Source organism: Chenopodium album, chromosome 1, assembly GCF_948465745.1.
Source record: "Chenopodium album chromosome 1, dcCheAlbu1.1, whole genome shotgun sequence".
Taxonomy (NCBI): Eukaryota; Viridiplantae; Streptophyta; class Magnoliopsida; order Caryophyllales; family Amaranthaceae; genus Chenopodium; species Chenopodium album.
Window position 1 is genome coordinate 75,449,088 of NC_137834.1, and position 18,155 is coordinate 75,467,242.

Here is an 18,155-nt window from a genome sequence, read left to right on the forward strand (position 1 = left end):
GCTCAACGAGGAAATTCAAAACTTCTTCCCTTTTTCATGTCTTTTCTTTTGAGGAAGTTCAAAAACTTTTTCAATATTTTCTCATCGAGGGAAGTTCGAAAATAAAAGTTCAGTTTTCACGTTTTTCTTTTTCGGGAGAAAGTCGGTACCCTCCACTCGTCTCATGACAAAAATGACGGAAAATTTTTGCATTTTTGGTTACTCGTGTCTGCACACACACTAACAAAAGTCGTATCCCCTAATCAAAAGTAATACCTAAATCCTCTAACTAAAGTAGATAGGGAAGTAGGGTCGAACTCCACAGGGAAACAAGTCTTTTTACTCATAATTATTTATTATAATCTACATTATGAAGTAACCAATATTTATATTTGAATAATAAACTAAACTACGAAGATTGAGAATAGGGAGAAAACAATATATAAAAGGATCTAGGGCACAGGTTCACCAATAAATAATATTCCAGGGTAAAATATAATAATCATTCATCAATGTATATATTAATCAGATTATAAAGGGTTTTCGCTACGTATTATAATCACACAATTAATTTACCGGTATTAAATCTCATCTTTCGAATCTCGACCTAACCATTTATAAATTAACCTGCCTATTGACACTAGACCTAAACATCAATTCTCATCTGTCGAATCTCGAATCAATATTGTTAAACTCATGCATAAAATATCTGCGCAAATCTAGTTACAGAGCATTAAACCAATCAATAGGAAATTAATCTAGCATTGATAATTAACAACAATAAATTACCCCTTCATATTATTTATGGATCCCTATAAACACTAGAAAGAAAACTACTCACACATAATAGAAACTAAATTAATCAAAGCAATAAAGTAAGACATGATTAAAGGAATAAAATAAACAACTAGATTAAGAGAAGAGAAATCGTTACCAAACTAAATCTGGAATTAAGAATGGATTAAGAACAAAGGATTTAGAGAAAGAAAATCTAAGAGAACAATTAAGAGAGTAAAGAAAGAGTAAAAGGAAAAAAAGGGAGAGAGGAAAGGAGAGCGTTCCTAAAATCGTATTACGGGGGAGTATTTATACTCCGTACAAATCCTAAATTAAAACAAACTAAAATGACGCTAATCGTCTCCTAATAAATACACGCGCTCGATCGGGCGAGGCACCGCCCGATCGGGCGCGCCTTTTTGCTCGATGTACTAATCTCGCGCCCGGCCGGGCGCGTCACCGGGCGCCAACCTTAGCTTCTCCCGCCCGGCCGGGCGCGCCTCCGGGCGCCAGCCTCTTTGGCCGGGCGGCTCACTTGGGCCACTATTTAGACTACGATTGGGCTCCAATTCTTCGGGCCAATCTGGGTTTCCTCTTCCAGTCTTGAGTACTCGGTCCAAATGCCCCGGCATCACCTATACCGAGCCCTTAATCACCGGTTCGATGGCTCTAACCGGCCCTAGGCTATAAAATCTAGTCGTGCTTCTCCAATGTTCGTGATTGCTCCAAAATATCTCGGGAAAATACTCCAAAAGTGTAATTCCCTGCAAAAGTCAACCAAATCTACGAAAATACTAGAAAGCACCAATTAGTAATAAAAGTGGCTTTAAAAAGCCAAAAACACTACCAATTATGACCAAGGGACGGGGTAAAATACTATATAAAATAGACACATCAAACTCCCTCAAGCCAAACCTTTGCTTGTCCCTAAGCAAAGATCTCATCAATGAATCAATAAATATGCTTCACCCCAATAGTAAAAATCAAGCACAAACGATCCAGGGTAAATAAAATAGACATGCTTCAAAATCAACCAATCAAATCCTTCTAATTACCAGTCTTCCCTAACAATTGTCAAACAGAGCAAACCACAAGAGCATATAGAATTCAAGACTAGTGCTCATGCACTCAACTCTCATTTTTGTGGCGAGTAAAAGATGTACTCGATCGCTCTCCATCCAACCCCTTTATGTGAACAATGCCCTCCCAACTCACACTCTCGTGTGTATAAAACAATGAACGCTCAACCTACTAGTCGACTCGAAATATGTCAAATCATAACTTGCATTAATAAACAATACTTTCACATTCATACAATTCTATGCACAAAGGTCGGAAGGTCGTTAAAGTTTGTAATGTAAGGCTAGGGTAAAGGGTAGGAATCATTTGGGAATATGTGAGAGAAAAGCTATGCTTAAGGGAGAAAATCTTAGTAAATAAAACCAAGGTCAAAAATAAATAATGACCAAACATCTCCAACATACTCAACTCCACCAAAAATTCACCAAATACAACTCCAATCATAACAAACAATCCCAACACTTACAATTTCACTCATAAAAATATGATCATGGGAAATAGAGTGAATTAAAACAAACTTTGTACTACTTTTTTTTTTTCTTTTCTTTGTTTTTTTTCAAACTTGAACCTTTTTTTTCTTTTGAAATTTTTTTTTTCTTGAGCAACCTTCAAATAGAACATTTAAACATATGAAACAACTTTTTTTCTTTGTTTTTCTTTTTTTCTTTTTTACCTCATATTGGAAATTTTCAACTTTGTAACACAAAACATCAATATTTTCCAATCATAATATCAAAGAACAATCACTCTTCTTTTATTCCCACATTGTGCAAATGATATGCACACCACAACTCCCTCACCTCACCAACTAATAGCTCCCCCAAGCCAAGCTTGGGACTAGAAACCAATGGGGCTCATATAGGCTTGTAATGTGGCTAAATAAACAATAAAAGGGCACAAGCAACAACATGGGTAACAAGAAGGGAACAAATGTATCTAATATCGTCTGAAGGCTACCTAAGAGAACAAATGCCTTCATCCTCCTCAATGTGCATATTATTGAGCCATATAAACATTACTAATAGTTGCAAACCAATACTCAAATTCCTTGACATACCAGGAACTATCACACATTCCTAACCAAATCAACTAGTTAAGCACTATATCCACAAGTAGTTGGACAAAATTGACGCATGTTAAGATTTCAAGGCAATCAAACATCAAATCATGATTAACTAATCCACAATGCTTATCATCAAATACCAGGAATCAAAACAATTTTTCTCAAGTAAGGGGCACATGGAAGCAAAATTTACAATTCATTGGAACGTATTTTTGGATTTTTTTATTTTTCAATTTTTTATTTTTTCATATATAAGAAAGCAATAAAACTAACCTAAGAAAACACACCAAAAATAAAAGAAAAGAGGAAAAGAAATCCACCAAACCAAAATCTCCCCCAAGCCAGATTCAGACAATGTCCTCATTGGCTCGGGAACTAGCCCAGCATAGCTAGTCCTGATCATCCTCATCCATCGAGCCGAAGCCCGCACCTCCACTGCCACCTGCACCACCTGCACCAGAAGAACTACCACCAAAATAATTAGCATAAAAACTCCCCCCCGCCAGTCCCCCGAAAGGAATGTCCTGGCCGTACCCATGGAAGGAGGAATAGTCAGTATAAATACCATGGGAAGTGGGATCCCTATCGTATCCCTAGGGTGGAGGCTGAAACCAGTCAGGGTGAATAGCGTCGTCGGGAATGATGCCCCGACGAGCATAATCATCGTACATAGGGTAGAGAGCTCTACCCTGGTTCCTCTCTAGGTACCCTAACCTCTAGTCTATGGAGCCTACCATCCTCCTAAGGTCAGTATGGGAATGATCTATACGTCCTAAGGCCTGACCTATACTCTGAAGGTCCCAAACTGGGTCAGAGTCAACATGAGGGGTGGAGTGAGACATGCGAGGTGGAGAGAATGCCACCTCGGCTGAGGCTGAGGTGGTGGAACTGGTGGTGGTGGTGCTTCCCCCCTAGCGTTGCAACTAAAGTATCATAAGTGTAAGATGGTTGCCTTGGGGGAAAGGCGGTCAAATCAGGACTGGGTAGGGGAAAGATGGGCAAAGGGTGCTCGCTCCCAGTCCTAATACACCAAAAAGGTGTCTTCTCGCTATCCGGTCGTACCCACCCCAACTCCTCAAAATACCTAGCAGTCATATAGGTATCTAGTCCACATTTGGTCAGTTGGTGGGGTCCATCCACTATAAAACCGGCCTTTTTCACTACTATTCTAGTGATAAGGCCTCCTAAACGGATGGGGGGTTTTGATGTTGTGCTGGCCGTGGCATGCCTACTCAAATGGTGAACAATAAACCTACCTATGTTCAATTTCCCGAACCCATACACATAATGTCCTATGACAACTAGTTCGTTAGATTGGGCATTATGGGGCTCGTTCCTACCTAAAAAACACAAACCCGCAAATCTTTGCCAGATTTTTGGGACAGGGTGGTGAATAGGTTTGGTACCAGCATGTTGGGGGTCGGGAGTAGGCAAACCAGTCAAAGCATGATATATGTCACCCATTTTATAGTCCGCATGCCATTGGTGAGGTAGTTCAGAATTTAATTCAAATAATTTACAAAATTCTATAAAAGTTCAACTAATATTTCTATTGTTTAACCTAAACGTTAAATTTGGCCCATTTCTACTACTAACAACATGTAAAGAAGATAAGAATTCACAAGTAAGTTCTCAGAATGTAGGATAGTGCATATCAACAAATGTTCTCATGCCAATGTCATTTAAAAATCGTTTTACAAAATCATACAAACCAAATGATTCCAAAGTAGGGCGGTGTAACCACCGAGAAGGAATTACCTCACGCCCGATTAAGTGTTCCAGCCGTTCCTTTTGCTCTCGGCTAGCAATACGGATTGTCGGCCAGTACGGATGTTGCAAATCCGGGTCGTATTCCTCCCTCGAACTGGAGCTCCTACCGAAAATGGACCTAGTCCTCTTTGAAGCCATGGTAGAAAATGGGTTTGAAAATTTATTTGAATAAAATCTGAAAAATTTTATATGAAAATGTAAAGGATGAAGAGAGGATTACAAAAATGTAAAAAGTTTTAAATTTGGTTAAGGGATGAAGGAGAAATCTTAGAGAGAAGGTAGAGAGAATTTGAGGTTTAGAGAGAGAAAGTAATGGAGGAAAGAAGAAATGAAGGAAGAAAGAAGAAAAGAAAGAAGAAGAAGACGCGGACGCCACTCGCGCCCGGTCGGGCGGTGGGTCGCCCGATCGGGCGATCTGGAATTTATATTTTCGGAGGTTCTCGCGCCCGACTGCCCGGTCGGGCGCCTTTCGCCCGATCGGGCGATCTGATGCTCGTATTGCCTTCAACTCTCGCGCCCGGTTGGGCACCCTTCGCCCGGTCGGGCGATCTAACGTCTAATTTTTCACCCCTTCTCGCGCCCGATCGGGCGAGGCTTGCTCGATCGGGCGGACAATTATGTCCGTATACGACACTTCTCGCGCCCGGTCGGGCAAAAATGCTCAACTTTGAAGACTAACTCTCGCGCCCGGTCGGGCGGACTTCGCCCGGTCGGGCCCGAGACTAATTGTCAGGTTTCGTATTTGCTTATTTTCTTCAAAATTTGGCTAACTCTTTTCCTTCAAACCTGAATAAAACTCATAAAACTCATTAAATTCCCTCATCTCTCCTCTCGTAAGAAAAAGAAAAGAAAAACTAGCCTAAAAAGCATTAAAAATACGGGTTGCCTCCCACAAAGCGCTGGTTTATCTAGGTCCCGCACGACCTTCTTACCAAGTGCAACAACTAGGACCCTTGGCCTAACGCTTGATCGGGTGGTTTCTCACTCAGTCTAGCGGTGTTTAGGCTACGACGCGGCTTCCTGACATACCCTGTGGGACGCCAATTCACCTTATCGGGTGGATCATCCTTGACTTGGGTAAGGGGTTCTTCGATGCTACGCACCAAAGATCCTTCTTTGATCGAGGATTGCCTCAAATTGTCATTGCATTCAACACTTGCAACTCGATCTGGCGGAACACTTACCGTAGGCTCAAATCGCACAACTTGCTTGATCGGTTCCACCTTTTCATCCTCGAAACCAAGACCAACAGTGTAAAGTTCTCTTTCTATTGCATCGACTTCCTTCTGCCATTTATCTATCTCATCTGAAAGGGATGCAACACAAGATACCGCCTCCAAGGGATCTTTTTCAAGAGCTTGGGGCTTGTTAGAATAATTCTCAACCACATTAACACTTAAACATTTCTCCTTAGTCATGGAGCTTTTAGGGGCATTATTCAGATTAAAAACAACTTTATCATCCCCTACTGATAGTGTTAACTTGCCACTTCTCACATCTATGATTGCTCCTGCAGTGTTAAGGAATGGTCTACCCAAAATAATTGGGGTTTGCATATCCTCAGCTATATCAAGAACAACAAAATTGACAGGTATATAAAATTTACCTACTCTAATGGGTACATCCTCTAAAACACCTAAGGGGTATTTGAAATAACGGTCGACCATTTGTAGAGTTATATTGGTAGCTTTTAATTTACCCATATTTAATTTGGAACACACAGATAATGGCATAACACTAACGCTAGCACCCAAATCACACAATGCATTATCAATCAAGAGATTGCCTATATGACAAGGGATAGAAAAACTACCCGGATCTTTTAATTTAGGTGGAGACTTATTTTGAAGTACGGCACTACACTCTGCAGTGAAAGCTACTGTCTCTACCTCACTAATAGACCTTTTTCTTGTCAATATTTCTTTCATAAATTTTGCATACGAAGGAATTTGTGTGATTAATTCAGTGAAGGGAACTGTTACCTTCAAATCTTTTACCATCTCCAGGAACTTACCAAACTGCTTATCCAAGTTTGTCTTTAATTGACGATTGGGGAATGGAAGTTTGATAATTGGCTTTGGAGAATTATTGCTCTTATCTGGAGTAGCCACCTTCTCTAGAGTCGTGCCCTGCAATGTAGAATTAGATATGTTAGTATTATCCTTTAGCCCTTCAGGGCTATTAACTACATTGTTTGGTTTAACGGAATCAAGATTAGCATTATTTAATAAAACAGGTTCATCAACTCTGGGCATAGGGGGCCCTTCATAGTTTAAACCACTCCTTAGAGTAATTGCAAATGCTTGATCCGTAGGCCTGGTCGGCTGTGCCGGCAGAGCTCCCTGTTGGCGGGCTTGTAGAGTAGCGGAGAGTTGCGCAATTTGATTATCTACAATTTTATTATGTGCTAGAATTTGATCAATTGTCGCATCTCTACTCTCCATGTGCTTTTGCATGTTAACCAACATTGCTCTAATTTCCACCAGAGAAGGGTCAGAAGATGAGGAGGGTTGTTGTGGTTGGTTCTTCTGGCTAGCATTAGGATGATAATATTTCTGCTGCTGTTGTTGTTGTTGTGGCGCCTGTGGTTCTTGTGGTGGTGGATTTTGAACATTAGTACTCCGGTAGGAAAGGTACGGATGATTCCGATACCCAGGATTGTAGGTTTTGGAGTATGGGTTATTCTGCCTATAAGCTTGAAAGGCATTAACTTGCTCCACGGAACTCCTGCAATCTTGCTCCCAATGACCTATAATACCACAATTTTCACAGAAAGCCTCATTAGAATTATTATTAATCGCAGAAACATTAGCTACATTAGCAGTGCTCAGATTATCTAATTTTTGGCATATAGAGGTTAGTTGAGCTTGCAAAAAGGATACAGAGTCAACACTATGTTTCCCTTTGTTAGAAAATCCTCTAGGATTCCCATATTGGGAATTGTGTATCGCCATATCTTCAATAACCTGACCTGCGTCATCAACATTAAGATTCATAAATCTCCCACTAGCTGCAGAATCTAAAATTATTCTAGAGGAATTTCCAATGCCGTTATAAAAGGCTTGGATTAACTGCCATTGTGCTAAATTATGGTGAGGGCATTCTCTTTGTAAGTCCTTGAACCTCTCCCAAGCCTCATATAAAGATTCATCGGCTTCTTGGGCAAAGTTCTGAATCGCACTCCGTAGTACAGTTGTTCTCTCTGCAGGATAATACTTATTATAAAAGTTCAAAACAAGAGTTTCCCAGTCAGTTATACCAAGTGCAGTTCTATTTAAGCCATTAAACCACAATTCAGCTTTTCCAGTTAAAGAGAAGGGAAAGAGAATCTCCCTGATTTGGTCTTGAGTGACCCCGGCTTGCCTGATGGTGTTGCAATATTGACAATAGTCGGCAATGTGAAGATTCGGGTCTTCACCCTTGGCTCCACTGAATTGCTTCCTCTCTATCATCATTATAAATTGAGGCTTAATTTCAAATTGAACCCCATCAAGAGCCGGAGTGGGGGTGAGATGTGGAAAATCTGTAAGCTTAGTTTGTGAGTAATCACTAAGCTTCTTTGGAGCCGTCATCTCTGATTCTGGATCTGATGATACCTCTGAATCGCTAGAACCAGTTGGAGGATCGCGGTGATTATTATTATCACCAGAATCCGCCAGGATTTGCTTGTATAGATTTTTCTGTCTATGGAAGGAACGTTCGATCTCAGGATCGAATGGGATTGACAGGGTAAAGTCGTATCCCCTAATCAAAAATAATTACCTAAATCTCTAACTAAAGTAGATAGGGAAGTAGGGTCGAACTCCACAGGGAAACAAGTCTTTTTAATTCTAATTAATTATTATAATCTAAATTATTTAAGTAACCAATATTTATAATTAAGTAAGAAACTAAACTACTAAGGTTGAGAATAGGAAGAAAACAATATATGAAAGGATCTAGGGCATAGGTTCACCAATAAATAATACTCCAGGGTAAAACATAGTAACCAATCATTGACATTGCATAAATAACATGATTAACAGGCTCTCGCAATTTATTAATCAACATAGATCTAACAGGCTCTCGCAATTACTAGATCTAAGTTCTTATTGAAATTAGCCTTTAATATCAAATTAACATCTGCTCGATTCATCAATTTAATATTGCTATACTTTTACAAGCCGTAATTGTAAAACATTAAAACAATTCAATAAGAAATTATCATGCAATACCAATGATCAATAATAGTTAATCATCAATGCATCAATTAACCAGATTGTAAAGGGCTTTCGCTACGTATTACAATCACAGAATTAATCTACCGGTATTAAATCTCATCTCTCGAATCTCGACTTAACCATTTATAAATTAACCTGCCTATTGAAACTAAACCTAAACATCAATTCTCATCTCTCGAATCTTGAATCAATATTGTCAAACTCATGCATAAAAGATAGGCCTAATCTAGTCACAGAGCATTAAATCAATCAATAGGAAATTAATCTAGCATTGATAATCAACAACAATAATTTACCCCTTCATATTATTTATTAGATCCCCATAAACCCTAGAAATTAAACTACTCACAAATCATCATGACCAAACTAATAAAATAAATAAATAAAAGCATAATCAAGGGAATAAATAAAATAACTGAAATTAAAGGGGAAGAAATTGTTACCAAAAAGTAATATGGAATTAATGGAAGAATTAAGGACAAAAGTTTAGAGAAAGAATTCTAAGAGAATAATTAAGAGAGTAAAGAAAGAGTAAAAAGTAGAAGAAGATATCCTAAAAACGTATTACGGAGGAGTATTTATACTCCGTACAAAAATCCTAAACTAAAACAAATTAAAACTACGTTAATCGTCTACTAATAAAACACGCGCCCGATCGGGCGAGGCACCGCCCGATCGGGCGCGCCTTTTCTTATCTCTAATACTAATCTCGCGCCCGGCCGGGCGCGTCACCGGGCGCCAGACAAAGCTTCTCCCGCCCGGCCGGGCGCGCCTCCGGGCGCCAGCCTCTTTGACCGGGCGGCTCATTTGGGCCAATTTTTGGACTTCGATTGGGCTCCAATTCTTCGGGCCAATCTGGGTTTCCTCTTTGGGTCTTGAATACTCGGTCCAAATGCCCCGGTATCACCTATATCGAGCTCTTAATCACCGGTTCGATGGCTCTAACCGGCCCTGGGCTATAAACTCTGGTCGTGCTTCTCCAATGTTCGTGATTGCTCCAAAATGTCTCGGGAAAATACTCCAAAAGCATAAATCCCTGCAAAAGTCAACCAAATCTACAAAAACACTAGAAAACACCAATTAGTAATAAAAGTGGCTCTAAAGAGCCAAAAACACTACTAATTACGACCAAGGGACGGGGGTAAAATACAATATAAAATAGACACATCAGGGATGTAACCTGATCTGGAACACCTTGGCATAAACAAAAACTAGAAGCAAATATGAGATTTGCCTCAGAGAACTAATGTTCTCTGAGACAAGAAGAAAATAACCTAGACTACAAAAATAATCAGAAATGAAAATAAAACCGTTTCCCCGGCAACGGCGCCAAATTTTGACAGGGTAAAGTCGTATCCCCTAATCAAAAGTAATACCTAAATCCTCTAACTAAAGTAGATAGGGAAGTAGGGTCGAACTCCACAGGGAAACAAGTCTTTTTACTCCTAATTATTTATTATAATCTAGATTATGAAGTAACCAATATTTATATTTGAATAATAAACTAAACTACGAAGATTGAGAATAGGGAGAAAACAGTATATAAAAGGATCTAGGGCACAGGTTCACTAATAAATAATATTCCAGAATAAAATATAATAATCATTCATCAATGCATATATTAATCAAATTATAAAGGGCTTTCGCTACGTATTATAATCACATAATTAATTTACCGGTATTAAATCTCATCTTTCGAATCTCGACCTTACCATTTATAAATTAACCTGCCTATTGACACTAGACCTAAACATCAATTCTCATCTGTCGAATCTCGAATCAATATTGTTAAACTCATGCATAAAAGATCTGCGCAAATCTAGTCACAGAGCATTAAACCAATCAATAGGAAATTAATCTAGCATTGATAATTAACAACAATAAATTACCCCTTCATATTATATATGGATCCCTATAAACACTAGAAAGAAAACTACTCACACATAATAGAAACTAAATTAATCAAAGCAATAAAGTAAGACATGATTAAAGGAATAAAATAAACAACTAGATTAAGAGAAGAGAAATCGTTACCAAACTAAATCTGGAATTAAGAATGGATTAAGAACAAAGGATTTAGAGATAGAAAATCTAAGAGAACAATTAAGAAAGTAAAGAAAGAGTAAAAGGAAAAAAAGAGAGAGAGGAAAGGAGAGCGTTCCTAAAATCGTATTACGGGGGAGTATTTATACTCCGTACAAATCCTAAATTAAAACAAACTAAAACGACGCTAATCGTCTCCTAATAAATACACGCGCTCGATCGGGCGAGGCACCGCCCGATCGGGCGCGCCTTTTTGCTCGATGTACTAATCTCGCGCCCGGCCGGGCGCGTCACCGGGCGCCAACCTTAGCTTCTCCCGCCTAGCCGGGCGCGCCTCCGGGCGCCAGCCTCTTTGGTCGGGCGGTTCACTTGGGCCACTATTTAGACTACGATTGGGCTCCGATTCTTCGGGCCAATCTGGGTTTCCTCTTCCGGTCTTGAATACTCGGTCCAAATGCCCCGGTATCACCTATACCGAGCCCTTAATCACCGGTTCGATGGCTCTAACCAGCCCTGGGCTATAAAATCTGGTCGTGCTTCTCCAATGTTCGTGATTGCTCCAAAATATCTCGGGAAAATACTCCAAAAGTGTAATTCCCTGCAAAAGTCAACCAAATCTACGAAGACACTAGAAAGCACCAATTAGTAATAAAAGTGGCTCTAAAAAGCCAAAAACACTACTAATTATGACCAAGGGACGGGGGTAAAATACTATATAAAATAGACACATCACACACACACACACACACACACACCATAAGTTATACACATGTTATGTCGTGACTAGTCAAACTTGGTCAAGTCAGTTGGTCAAGTCTATCACAGTCTATATGAGTCTCTTGGCAAATTTTATTTTGCATGTCTCAATTACAGCCCACGTCCGGGGACAAGCGGACCATCGACAACCCACGTTTGGGGACAAACGAACCATTTACAGCCCACGTCCGGGGACAAGCGGATCATCTACAACCCACGTCCGGGGACAAGCGGACCATCTATAGCCCATGATCGGGGATAAGCGAACCATTTACAGCCCACATTTGGAGATAAGCAAACCATTTATAGCCCACGTTTGGGGACAAGCAAACCATCTACAACCCACATCCGGGGACAAGCGGACCATCTACGGCCCACGTTCGGGGATAATCGAACCACCGTCATTTCATGGCGCAAGGTTCTTGATGCACAGAGACTTGCAATCTTATTAGACAAGTTTTTCCTCAAGCATGGAAAATTGTCGGTTGTTGTCATCTCTCAAAGCGAAGAAGTCAGCGATTACATCATATGTCGACTTTCCTCAAGCATGGAAAGTATCTCAACCGGTGGGTTTCTTCAAGCATAGAAAACTACCAAAATCATCTGTCGACTTTCCTCAAGCATGGAAAATATTATGGGTGGGTTTCTTCAAGCATAGAAAACCATCAATTCATATGTCGACTTTCCTCAAGCATGGAAAGTATCATCCGGTAGATTTCTTCAAGCATAGAAAGCTACCAAACTCATCAGTCGACTTTCCTCAGGCATGGAAAGTATCTCAACAAAACGTCATCCGGTATAATTAAATGATGGTTTGGACCAAATCAACTATACTTTTAATTTAATTGTTTCAATTTGATTTATGTTTTTATTTAAGTTATTAACAGTTTATTCATGATGTAGCAATTCAAGGAAACGCGAAAAGTGAGTAATCAATCACTTAATTACTCTTATTTTTATTTTTATTGCTAGCATCATGATAGGATTATTATATTTGATTTGACTAACAATTTATTGTTGAATTGCTTTCAATATTAATGTTTATTCTATTATTATTTATTGATCACCACATTGCATGTTAAAGGGAATATGTAATTGAAAATCACGCCTAATAAGATAATTTGGACAACCGGTTTAGGTTCCTTTTTAATCTTGTTATTAATTCAAGTGATCACAATATTTTAGACTTATATGTTGCATTAATATTCAACCAATTTAGCTTAATAATAGTTTGGAGCGAATTGAATATTTTGTTTGTATGCCTTTGAGATCGCAGAAATACTTTTCACTATAATAATCAAGTAGAGGCCAATACAAGCGAATGTGACTCCATGACCCACTTCATTCGTACCATCATCCCCAATCCTCCTTTCATGGTTCCGAACCATATGGAGTTAGTAATCTCATGGATTATGAATGGGGTATAACCTTCACGGGTCAATCGTTGTTGCCTATCGTTGTCCCTTAATTCGTGGTTGCCTTTTATGATCCGTGAACGGTTTACAAGTTCCTGAAAAACTTGTTGGCGGCTCCCTACTTTCCTTGTCCCTAATCGTATGTCAATTCCCACTTCCTATGAGTGCCAAGCATATTCACATCATGCTTTAACGTAGGCGCACTTCGAACGACGCCTACAGACAAGTAATCTAATTAGTAGCACATTTAACATAAAAGTTCAACATTTATGGTAGAATCGTGTTAGATTCATTAGTAAGTATTTTTTTTTTTGAATGTTTGTACAACCATAAGGAGAGATATAAAGATAAAGTGGGAGAGGGAGAAGTGGAGAAAGGAAACGGAAAAGATAAGGGTTGGAAGAGAAAGATATAGGGGCCGAGAAAGAGATAGAGCAGTCAAAAGACAAAGAGGTCAATTCAAAAGAGAGGGAGAGTAAGCCAGGAGAAGAAAGAGAGGCCGGGATGAAAAGAGAGAAAAATTGTGGGAGAGGAGTAGGGAGAAAAGAGAGAGATAGAAAGAGGGGTTAGGAATTAAGGAGGATGAGATAGACATAGGAAGAAAGAGAAATAGGACTAGGAGAAATATAGGGGTTTGGAAAAGAAATAAATGGGCGAAAATTAATATTCGATTTAACGCTACAAAATTCACATTTAATTTCCATTTTTTTAAAAAAAAGAACTACAAGTACGCTCAATAATATCCACACCCGGTATTTTACATATTGGACTATAATGATCAGATTCAAGTATGTTTTAGCTGTTGTTGGTTTTTATTATTTTCCAATGAAATGTCCTTCTTACCAATTAATTTTGTATAATATAAACTAATTATAATAAAACAATTTAACACATAAAAAAAACATGTACCAATACCAAATTCTTCAACTCAAGCAATCGATTCTTTCAAAAAAAAAACAAAAATCAAGCAATCGATAACCTTATTTTATAGTATACATATTATTCCTATAAAAAAATTTCACTATAACAAAGTAATTCATTCCAAAAAAAATTTTAAGAAAATTTCTAAAATCCTTTTTTTTCCAAAAATACAATACCGAATTAACGCTAAAACCAACAAGTACAATCAACAATATCGACACCCCGTATTTTCCATATTATTAGACTATCGCGCGCAAGGACGACTAGTCTTTAATTAAATATGATAAGTAATTCAAACCATTTAAAACATGCATGATTTTAAAATCAATCCTTCAAAAAATACATCTATTAAAACAAATATTAAAATCAATACATCCAAATATACTTTATTTCATAAATCATAATTCAAATAAATTTAATTGAGTCACTAATAAAATCATATAAAACATGTTATTCAAACCAATCACTTTCAAAGGTATCTAACCAATCAAACGTACCTATCACAAAACTTTTTTAAAAGCTAGCCACACTACACTTGAGGTTATTTCTTATTTGTATAGTTTTTCTTTGGAAAATTTGACAATTACCACCTTCTATTATTTCCATTTTAGCAATTACCACCTTGTTTTATTTTTTTAAAAAATTACGATATTCTCTTTTCTAAAACATCAAAAGTTACCACCTTCTTACCTCCCAACTGTCATATGACGTCATGTGGGGCCCACTTTTACCTTCCCTCTTCTTTTTCCCTCCCATTTCCTCTATGCTCACTCGATTTCAACTCCCGTGTCTCTCTTCTCTCTCCTTCGCCATTAATATCAATTAATCCAACCTCACCTACCTCATTTGTTTAGAAAATTTACTCCCTTGCGTCACATCATCTTTCTCTGGCATAATTCATGGTAAAAAAAAGTTGCAGCATTGTCCCAAATTTGTACCTTATTCCAGGCGTAGCGCTGAAGGGGGGACCAAGCTAGGAGGAATTTGGTTGTTAGAATCAGCAAAAGAGAGTAAAAAAAGCAAGGTAATTTGACTATAAACAATGAATTTGTCAAACCCTAGAAATCGTTACACTTTAATTGCATACAAATTTGTGTAATGTGGTATTATATTCATGAATTAGTTGTAAAGTAGGGTTTTTTATTGTTTAATTAGTGGATCCCTACCTTATAAAAAGTAGAAGATAACTCTTAGGAATAGTGTGCTACCAAATATACCCTAAAAAATATGTACAAAAATGTATATTTACTTTTTACCCTCATTAATATGTTTGCTCTCATTAATATTTTTTTTTATCATTAAACATATCATCAATTAATTCAATTTTTTTTTAAAACAAAAAACTTGTAATTCCTTTTTTTTTTTAATATAAAAATTATACTTCATATGTTATTATTATTATTTTAAAAAATAAAATTATATTTACAAAGAGACTGTTTATTACCAAGAGGTTGTTTGTTTTTTACTCCTTCGTGGTTGCTCTTCTTATTTACAATCTTGTCATCCTTTAATTGCAATACTATTGTTAAGGTTTATTAGCTTTTGAATTGTACGTTGTTTGATGGCACATAAATAACGTTATGGAATTTGAATGGGATTCATATTAAATAGTGATATTTAAGCATATGTTATCAAGAGGTGTAAAGAACTTAAAAATTCTAAAGTCAAGGGAAAAAAAAACGGGTATGGAGTATTAATATTGGAGAGAATTTACGAGGAAAAATATAACTAAATAGTTATTGATTTAATATTAGATATAGATATAGATATATTAGATGCTCGTAGAACAATATAGAACTTAGATTATTAAGTTTTTAGCTAAAACGAACATTTCACCTATTATTACTCCGTATGACCAGAGCTCAAAAAAAATTCATTTGAAGAAAAACACACTAGATATATTAATCATGCGAATCAATTAAGAATTCTAAACTAACAATAGTTTGAGATATGAAGGGATATAAATCAATTAAATATTATTTAATAATAATTTTAAAATAACAGTGTCAAACTTTTGAGGTTTCGAACAATAATTGTCATAAAAGATTTTTATGGTTTTTTTTTATACTTTTACAAAGTCACTACATATGCACATAAACCAAATAACACGTATTAAAACTAGCCGGTCTACCACCCAAACCAAAGGTGTAAATACACACCAATACAATTTCTCTACAAGAGCTAACTTCTTCGTGCGCGTTGCATGCGTGGCCACCTTAGTATAATTAAAAATTCAAAGCTGCATGTTGTTAGTTAGTTCACCAATTGAATACACTGGCCCCTAATTTGAATTGCAAAACCCTAATTTCAACTACACTGACTTAATCCCCAAATTGAAAATAAAAAAACCTAAAATCAATTGAAACCCCCTAAATTAAGATGAACAACATACCTTTCTTCGTGGAATCGTTGTCATGTTGCAGCAACACCAAATATTGTTCGTGAATTTTGGTTTGGTGGAGTGAATTGAAGTGTTTCTGAGTTTTTTGAGGGAAAAAAAGTGAAAGGGGAGATGAAAATCGAGTTATGAATGAGAAATGGGAGGGAAATGGGAGGCAAGAAAGTGGTAACTTTTGATGTTTTAGAAAAGAGAAGGTGGTAATTTTCAAAAAAAATAATACAAGGTGGTAATTGCTAAAATGGACATAATAGAAAGTAGGGCTGAGCAAAACTACCCGAAAAACCGAAAACTAGAAAACCCGTTTCGTTACCGTTCCGAAAATTAGGGTACCCGATCCGATAACCATAATAGTTCGGGTACCCGTTCCGATAATTTGTTATCGGGTATGGTTATTGGGTATCATTTTAAAATTAACGGTTACCCGTTCCGAATCGATAAATAATTTTTTGTTTTTTTTATCCTACTTAAATCTATTTTTTCCAAAATCTAAACTCTTATTTTACTTCATTATCACTATATAATATCAATGATTAGTAATATAATTAATAATTTGGTCAAGATCATGTGGTATTGTTGTTAATTAGTGTTAAAATATATCATAATAACTAATACATTAAGTTTAATGATCACTATTGGATAGTTTATTGGGTACCCGATAACCGTTCTGAAAATCCGGGTATCCGAACTTATCGGTTCGGTTTATGGATATCACTTTTAGTGATATTGGTTATCGGGTACCCGAACCATTAGTACTAATGGTACGGGTACCCGTCCCATGCTCACCCCTAGAAAGTGGTAATTGTTAAAATTTCCTTTTTCTTTTTAGAAATACTCTTGCTGGTTTGTAGAGTAAAGGTAAAATACAGTCCCTAATCTTTTGTATTTGTGCACTTTTAGTCCCTCTGAACTATTTTGTGCACTTTTAGTCCCTCTGCCACCAAGGTTGGTGTTTTCTAATTAAAAGTTGAGGGATTTAGCCTAGTCAGCATTAGTTTAGGGACCATGACTCATTTTTATTTTTTTTATTTTTTTTGTCAAAATTTATTAAAAAACTTTTTATTAGTTTATGGACCAAGCTACTCCAACATCTTTCTCTCTCCTCAGTATTCGGATCTGGTTTTTTCCCTCTTCCCTCTTTGCTTTCCCTCTTTAAACCTTAATTTCTACTCCTTTTCATTTCAAATCTTTAGCCAAAATTAATTTTTTTACCAACAAAAAATCAAATTAAATATCAAGAAACATTGATTAATTAAAGCCCTAAAAAATTCACTTAATCTGAAAATTTGTTGCACTACAATAGCAACACCAAAGACGATTTTTTTTTGAAAGCAGCCAACGTTGAATTTTTGGGAGCGATGTAGTCGGATTTCAGGGGATGAAAATGTTGGGGAAATTGGTCGATTTTTTTTGGACAAATTAATTTGAATTTTGGAGAAGTAGTCTAAATTTATAAAATTTGGGGAAAACAGTCAATTTTGGGGAAATTTATCGGAAACTGTGTAAAAATTGTACTCCTTCTACTCGTATTAGTGTGGAGAAGGCTGATCTTTACTTTTTTTTTAACAAAAAAATTGATTATTTGTTGAAGAAATTGAAGATAGAGAATGAGGTTTTTCTTTGGAAAACAAGAGAAAGAAAGAGCTGAGCAAACGGATGACAGAGAATGTTTAGCAAAAAAAAAAAAAGGGAAAATAATAAAGGGGGACATGAATTATTTGGCAACATATGAG

The 18,155-nt window shown here is 37.1% G+C and overlaps 1 non-coding gene across 1 annotated transcript; it reads left to right on the forward strand.

Annotated features, from left to right (window-relative positions):
* The first annotated feature begins 7,753 nt into the window (after positions 1-7,753).
* LOC145564796 (small nucleolar RNA R71) lies at positions 7,754-7,860 on the forward strand. The gene has a single exon (XR_014094906.1). It is a non-coding gene; the product is annotated as a small nucleolar RNA R71 (small nucleolar RNA).
* The last annotated feature ends 10,295 nt before the right edge of the window (positions 7,861-18,155 follow it).